We start from the raw sequence: 8,234 nt of genomic DNA, 5'->3' as shown, positions 1-8,234 counted from the left end.
AGGCACAGGCAGAGCATCCGCCGCGTCACGGAGACCCCGACACCGCCCACGCCACGAGGCACGGGGCGGGGGAGCGAGGTCGGGCCGGATTCCGCACCCCTGCCGCCTCCCACACGCCACTCGCAGCGGGGGAGAACGGGCGAGGGGACCCGCGGGCAGAGCGAGAAGAGCGGTCCCGTTCGCCATGAACGTCCGTCCCTCGTCTGGCACGGCTTAGGCCCGGCCCGGGAGAGCACAGCATCACCACATCGGTCGGCAGCATAACGCGAGGGACCCCCGAGCAAGGGAAGGCCGGCGAGGACAGCGAGCGGAGGAGCCTGCTTCAGCCTCACCGACCCCTCTCCTCCTCCAGCAAGCGCGGGCGACGACCCCAGGACGAGAACGCCTGACACGCACTGGCACGGAGCCGGTGGGATGGGGTAAGTCGCGACCGCACCCGGGTGCCGGCGGCAGGGAGTGCACGTGGTAGAGGACCCCGCGCCCCTAACCCCGCCGCCCTCGGGTACCAGAGACCGGAGGTGGCACCACGGTCGTGGGGGCGCCTGGAACGCACAAGAGCCGGCGCGCAGGCCCCAGCGGGCGGCTCAAGCGGCGGGGGTGGAAACGGGCGTCCGGTTCTCGGCCAGAGCCCGGAGCCCTCCCCGCACACGCATCCAGGCACCCGGAAGCTCTCGGGCGACTGTCACCCGAGCAGAGCGTGTCAGCACTTATCTGGCGGCACAAAACCACCCATTCGGGGGCAAGAATCGCCGCGCCCGGAGACGGGGCCCACCCACGGATCACCAGGGGAACCCCTGGATCACGGCCACGGCCACCAGACCCCAAGCACGACCCCATCGCCACCAGGCCCGGAGCACCCGGGGCCATCTGGTCGACCCCAGAAGCGTGGCGGCAGGGGGAGCCGGGGACAGCCTCCCCGGGCCGCCCGCGCGGGCCGGGACCGGTCGGTCCCTCCCTCTGAGTCGCCGGGTCAGGACTTAGAAAAGAATTCCGCGGAGGCGCCTCCGGCGACCGGGCCCGGGGCGGGACCGTGGCTCCCGTCCCTCAGCCGGGGCTCCACCTACGCCTCGAGCCGGCCCCCTCCCGCCTCCGGACAAAGACGCGACCCGCGAAACTCGGAGAGAGAAGTCCGGTCCGACGGCCCGGACCCACCCCGGGCACGCGTCCGGGCCGGGGACGCCCTCCCCGGCCCGCCCTCGAGGGCTCCCGGGGCCGGTCCACGCTCTTCTCCAGGGCGGGACTTGGAAAAAAAAACTGCCACGGAGGAGGAGGCATCCGAGGACCGGGCCCGGTCCCCACCGCCAGAGCCGGTCGACTCGGAAGACCAGTGGGGAAAAGGCCAGCCCGGCGGCCGAGCCCGTCGCGCCCTCCACGGGCCTCCCCCGCAAGGCCCCGGCCGGTCGCCCACCTCCGGAGCGGGGCGCGGAAAGGGGATCGGCGACGCGGAAGGCCCGACCACCGGGCCGCCCTCGGGACGACGGCCGGGCACGGGACGAGCTCCCTCGCCCGTTCCCCCGCGGCGGCCCCCCACCCCCTCCCGGGGACGGAGGGGCACCGGCGGCTGCTGGTCGACCCGTCCGGGAGGCCCCACACCCCGGCCGGCACCGGGCGGCGCGGCGACAGCCACCTCCCTCAGTAGCCTGCACCTCCAATCTCCGGCGAGCGGGCGTCGCGCTCACGCCCCGGCGCCACCGGGCCAGATCCCGCCAGCGACGCCGGCCTCCCGGGACTCTGCCTCGGTCACCGCGGCCGAGTCCCGTCCCTTGGCCCGCGTCGCCGGAGCTCCGGAGGAAAGAGACGATATAAAAGCGGCCGCCAGGTGGCACCCGGCGACCGACGACCGCCTCAGCGGGACGGAGCCGGAGCGCGGGCCCGCCGGGGAGCACAGCCGGGCCGCCGGGCCGCCCGATCCCGTCCCGGAGCCCCCTCGGACCCAGCCTCCCGGCCCAGTGCGGCCCCGGGGCGTCCGCCCGCGGGCTCCCGGCCGCCAAGGCGCAGCCCCAGCCGCAGGAGGGGGACTCGGGAAAGGTTTCTCGGGCGATCACCGGGAAGGGGAAGGGGAGAGTTCCCCCCAGAGAGGCCAGGGGGCGGCCCGGGCCGGGCTGGGCCGGTGCGGCCGGGAGGCCGCCGCTTCCCGGAGCGGCTGGAGCGCCCCCGGGGTTCCCGGGAGGACTTAGAAAATCAGGGCGGGCGGGGACGGTCAAACCGAAACCAGGCACGTCATCCGAGAAGGACCGTGATGACGGGAGGAGGAAAGCTTTCCAGTCCAGAGGGCCTGTCGAAGGCAGGCGGAGAGTCTACCCGCTGAAACTGACGAAGATGGGCAAAAGAAGCTAGCTCAGGCGCCGACATTTAAGGAAATAAAAAAAAAAAAGCACGAGGGCGTGGAGAAATGGGGAAAAATCAACACTGAGAAATCTACCCTCTGAAACCGACGAAGATGGGCAACAGGGGCTAGCTCAGGTGGCAATTTTTAAGGAAAAATGAAAGGAAGTGCGTGGAGACCTGGGGAAAAAGCAACACGGAGAAATCTACCCTCTAGAACTGAGAAAGAAGCGCAACAGAGGCTAGCTCAGGTGGCAATCTTTAAGCAAAAAAAATAAGATAAAAAAATACAATGGCGAGGAGACCCGGTCAAAAAGCAACCCTGAAAAAGGTACCCTCTGAAACTGAGGAAGCAGGGCAACAGTGCCTAGCTCAGGTGACAATCTTTAAGCAAAAGAAACACACAAGGGCGTGGGGAGCTGGCGAAAAGGCAACACTGAGAAATCCACCCTCTGAAACGGACGAAGATGGGCAACAGAGGCTAGCTCAGGTGGCAATCTTTAAGCAAAAGAAACACACAAGGGCGTGGAGACCTGGGGAAAAAGCAACACGGAGAAATCCACCCTCTGAAACTGAGGAAGATGGGCAAGAGAGGCTACCTCAGGTGGCAATCCTTAAGCAAAAACAAAGCACAAAGGCGTGGAGCCCTGGGGACAAAGCAACCCTGAAATATCTACCCTCTGAAACTGAGGAACATGGGCAAGAGAGGCTAGCTCAGGTGGCACTCGTTAAGCAAAAACAAAACACAAAGGCGTGGAGACCTGGGGAAAAAGCAACCCTGAAATATCTACCCTCTGAAACTGAGGAAGATGGGCAAGAGAGGCTGGCTTCAGGTGGCAAACGTTAAGCAAAAGAAACACACAAGGGCGTGGAGACCTGGGGAAACAGCAACACGGAGATATCGACCCTCTGAAACTCAGGAAGATGGGCAAGAGAGGCTAGCTCAGGTGGCAATCGTTAAGCAAAAACAAAACCCAAAGGCGTGGAGACCTGGGGAAAAAGCAACCCTGAAATATCTACCCTCTGAAACTGAGGAAGATGGGCAAGAGAGGCTGGCTTCAGGTGGCAATCTTTAAGCAAAAGAAACACACAAGGGCGTGGGGAGCTGGGGAAAAGGCAACACTGAGAAATCCACCCTCTGAAACGGACGAAGATGGGCAACAGAGGCTAGCTCAGGTGGCAATCGTTAAGCAAAAGAAACACACAAGGGCGTGGAGGCCTGGGGAAAAAGCAACACGGAGAAATCCACCCTCTGAAACTGAGGGACATGGGCAAAAGAAGCTAGCTCAGGTTGCAACCTTTAAGCAGAAAAAAAACACAAGGGCGTGCAGACCTGGCAAAAAAGCCACAGTGAGAAATCTACCCTCTGAAACCGACGAAGATGGACAACAGAGGCTAGCTCAGGTGGCAATTTTTAAGGAAAAATAAAAGGAAGTGCGTGGAGACCTGGGGAAAAAGCAACACGGAGAAATCTACCCTCTAGAACTGAGAAAGAAGCGCAACAGAGGCTAGCTCAGGTGGCAATCTTTAAGCAAAAAAAATAAGATAAAAAAATACAATGGCGAGGAGACCCGGTGAAAAAGCAACCCTGAAAAAGGTACCCTCTGAAACTGAGGAAGCAGGGCAACAGTGCCTAGCTCAGGTGACAATCTTTAAGCAAAAGAAACACACAAGGGCGTGGGGAGCTGGCGAAAAGGCAACACTGAGAAATCCACCCTCTGAAACGGACGAAGATGGGCAACAGAGGCTAGCTCAGGTGGCAATCTTTAAGCAAAAGAAACACACAAGGGCGTGGAGACCTGGGGAAAAAGCAACACGGAGAAATCCACCCTCTGAAACTGAGGAAGATGGGCAAGAGAGGCTACCTCAGGTGGCAATCCTTAAGCAAAAACAAAGCACAAAGGCGTGGAGCCCTGGGGACAAAGCAACCCTGAAATATCTACCCTCTGAAACTGAGGAACATGGGCAAGAGAGGCTAGCTCAGGTGGCACTCGTTAAGCAAAAACAAAACACAAAGGCGTGGAGACCTGGGGAAAATCAACCCTGAAATATCTACCCTCTGAAACTGAGGAAGATGGGCAAGAGAGGCTGGCTTCAGGTGGCAATCTTTAAGCAAAAGAAACACACAAGGGCGTGGAGGCCTGGGGAAAAAGCAACACGGAGAAATCCACCCTCTGAAACTGAGGGACATGGGCAAAAGAAGCTAGCTCAGGTTGCAACCTTTAAGCAGAAAAAAACACAAGGGCGTGCAGACCTGGCAAAAAAGCAACAGTGAGAAATCTACCCTCTGAAACCGACGAAGATGGACAACAGAGGCTAGCTCAGGTGGCAATCTTTAAGCAAAAGAAACACACAAGGGCGTGGGGAGCTGGGGAAAAGGCAACACTGAGAAATCCACCCTCTGAAACGGACGAAGATGGGCAACAGAGGCTAGCTCAGGTGGCAATCGTTAAGCAAAAGAAACACACAAGGGCGTGGAGGCCTGGGGAAAAAGCAACACGGAGAAATCCACCCTCTGAAACTGAGGGACATGGGCAAAAGAAGCTAGCTCAGGTTGCAACCTTTAAGCAGAAAAAAAACACAAGGGCGTGCAGACCTGGCAAAAAAGCAACAGTGAGAAATCTACCCTCTGAAACCGACGAAGATGGACAACAGAGGCTAGCTCAGGTGGCAATTTTTAAGGAAAAATAAAAGGAAGTGCGTGGAGACCTGGGGAAAAAGCAACACGGAGAAATCTACCCTCTAGAACTGAGCAAGAAGCGCAACAGAGGCTAGCTCAGGTGGCAATCTTTAAGCAAAAAAAATAAGATAAAAAAATACAATGGCGAGGAGACCCGGTCAAAAAGCAACCCTGAAAAAGGTACCCTCTGAAACTGAGGAAGCAGGGCAACAGTGCCTAGCTCAGGTGACAATCTTTAAGCAAAAGAAACACACAAGGGCGTGGGGAGCTGGCGAAAAGGCAACACTGAGAAATCCACCCTCTGAAACGGACGAAGATGGGCAACAGAGGCTAGCTCAGGTGGCAATCTTTAAGCAAAAGAAACACACAAGGGCGTGGAGACCTGGGGAAAAAGCAACACGGAGAAATCCACCCTCTGAAACTGAGGAAGATGGGCAAGAGAGGCTACCTCAGGTGGCAATCCTTAAGCAAAAACAAAGCACAAAGGCGTGGAGCCCTGGGGACAAAGCAACCCTGAAATATCTACCCTCTGAAACTGAGGAACATGGGCAAGAGAGGCTAGCTCAGGTGGCACTCGTTAAGCAAAAACAAAACACAAAGGCGTGGAGACCTGGGGAAAAAGCAACCCTGAAATATCTACCCTCTGAAACTGAGGAAGATGGGCAAGAGAGGCTGGCTTCAGGTGGCAAACGTTAAGCAAAAGAAACACACAAGGGCGTGGAGACCTGGGGAAGCAGCAACACGGAGATATCGACCCTCTGAAACTCAGGAAGATGGGCAAGAGAGGCTAGCTCAGGTGGCAATCGTTAAGCAAAAACAAAACCCAAAGGCGTGGAGACCTGGGGAAAAAGCAACCCTGAAATATCTACCCTCTGAAACTGAGGAAGATGGGCAAGAGAGGCTGGCTTCAGGTGGCAATCTTTAAGCAAAAGAAACACACAAGGGCGTGGGGAGCTGGGGAAAAGGCAACACTGAGAAATCCACCCTCTGAAACGGACGAAGATGGGCAACAGAGGCTAGCTCAGGTGGCAATCGTTAAGCAAAAGAAACACACAAGGGCGTGGAGGCCTGGGGAAAAAGCAACACGGAGAAATCCACCCTCTGAAACTGAGGGACATGGGCAAAAGAAGCTAGCTCAGGTTGCAACCTTTAAGCAGAAAAAAAACACAAGGGCGTGCAGACCTGGCAAAAAAGCCACAGTGAGAAATCTACCCTCTGAAACCGACGAAGATGGACAACAGAGGCTAGCTCAGGTGGCAATTTTTAAGGAAAAATAAAAGGAAGTGCGTGGAGACCTGGGGAAAAAGCAACACGGAGAAATCTACCCTCTAGAACTGAGAAAGAAGCGCAACAGAGGCTAGCTCAGGTGGCAATCTTTAAGCAAAAAAAATAAGATAAAAAAATACAATGGCGAGGAGACCTGGTGAAAAAGCAACCCTGAAAAAGGTACCCTCTGAAACTGAGGAAGCAGGGCAACAGTGCCTAGCTCAGGTGACAATCTTTAAGCAAAAGAAACACACAAGGGCGTGGGGAGCTGGCGAAAAGGCAACACTGAGAAATCCACCCTCTGAAACGGACGAAGATGGGCAACAGAGGCTAGCTCAGGTGGCAATCTTTAAGCAAAAGAAACACACAAGGGCGTGGAGACCTGGGGAAAAAGCAACACGGAGAAATCCACCCTCTGAAACTGAGGAAGATGGGCAAGAGAGGCTACCTCAGGTGGCAATCCTTAAGCAAAAACAAAGCACAAAGGCGTGGAGCCCTGGGGACAAAGCAACCCTGAAATATCTACCCTCTGAAACTGAGGAACATGGGCAAGAGAGGCTAGCTCAGGTGGCACTCGTTAAGCAAAAACAAAACACAAAGGCGTGGAGACCTGGGGAAAAAGCAACCCTGAAATATCTACCCTCTGAAACTGAGGAAGATGGGCAAGAGAGGCTGGCTTCAGGTGGCAATCTTTAAGCAAAAGAAACACACAAGGGCGTGGAGGCCTGGGGAAAAAGCAACACGGAGAAATCCACCCTCTGAAACTGAGGGACATGGGCAAAAGAAGCTAGCTCAGGTTGCAACCTTTAAGCAGAAAAAAACACAAGGGCGTGCAGACCTGGCAAAAAAGCAACAGTGAGAAATCTACCCTCTGAAACCGACGAAGATGGACAACAGAGGCTAGCTCCGGTGGCAATCTTTAAGCAAAAGAAACACACAAGGGCGTGGGGAGCTGGGGAAAAGGCAACACTGAGAAATCCACCCTCTGAAACGGACGAAGATGGGCAACAGAGGCTAGCTCAGGTGGCAATCGTTAAGCAAAAGAAACACACAAGGGCGTGGAGGCCTGGGGAAAAAGCAACACGGAGAAATCCACCCTCTGAAACTGAGGGACATGGGCAAAAGAAGCTAGCTCAGGTTGCAAGCTTTAAGCAGAAAAAAAACACAAGGGCGTGCAGACCTGGCAAAAAAGCCACAGTGAGAAATCTACCCTCTGAAACCGACGAAGATGGACAACAGAGGCTAGCTCAGGTGGCAATTTTTAAGGAAAAATAAAAGGAAGTGCGTGGAGACCTGGGGAAAAAGCAACACGGAGAAATCTACCCTCTAGAACTGAGAAAGAAGCGCAACAGAGGCTAGCTCAGGTGGCAATCTTTAAGCAAAAAAAATAAGATAAAAAAATACAATGGCGAGGAGACCCGGTGAAAAAGCAACCCTGAAAAAGGTACCCTCTGAAACTGAGGAAGCAGGGCAACAGTGCCTAGCTCAGGTGACAATCTTTAAGCAAAAGAAACACACAAGGGCGTGGGGAGCTGGCGAAAAGGCAACACTGAGAAATCCACCCTCTGAAACGGACGAAGATGGGCAACAGAGGCTAGCTCAGGTGGCAATCTTTAAGCAAAAGAAACACACAAGGGCGTGGAGACCTGGGGAAAAAGCAACACGGAGAAATCCACCCTCTGAAACTGAGGGACATGGGCAAAAGAAGCTAGCTCAGGTTGCAACCTTTAAGCAGAAAAAAAACACAAGGGCGTGCAGACCTGGCAAAAAAGCCACAGTGAGAAATCTACCCTCTGAAACCGACGAAGATGGACAACAGAGGCTAGCTCAGGTGGCAATTTTTAAGGAAAAATAAAAGGAAGTGCGTGGAGACCTGGGGAAAAAGCAACACGGAGAAATCTACCCTCTAGAACTGAGAAAGAAGCGCAACAGAGGCTAGCTCAGGTGGCAATCTTTAAGCAAA

This window comes from Equus asinus, unplaced genomic scaffold, assembly GCF_041296235.1.
Source record: "Equus asinus isolate D_3611 breed Donkey unplaced genomic scaffold, EquAss-T2T_v2 contig_315, whole genome shotgun sequence".
Taxonomy (NCBI): domain Eukaryota; kingdom Metazoa; phylum Chordata; class Mammalia; order Perissodactyla; family Equidae; genus Equus; species Equus asinus.
This window is presented reverse-complemented; position numbering follows the sequence as displayed.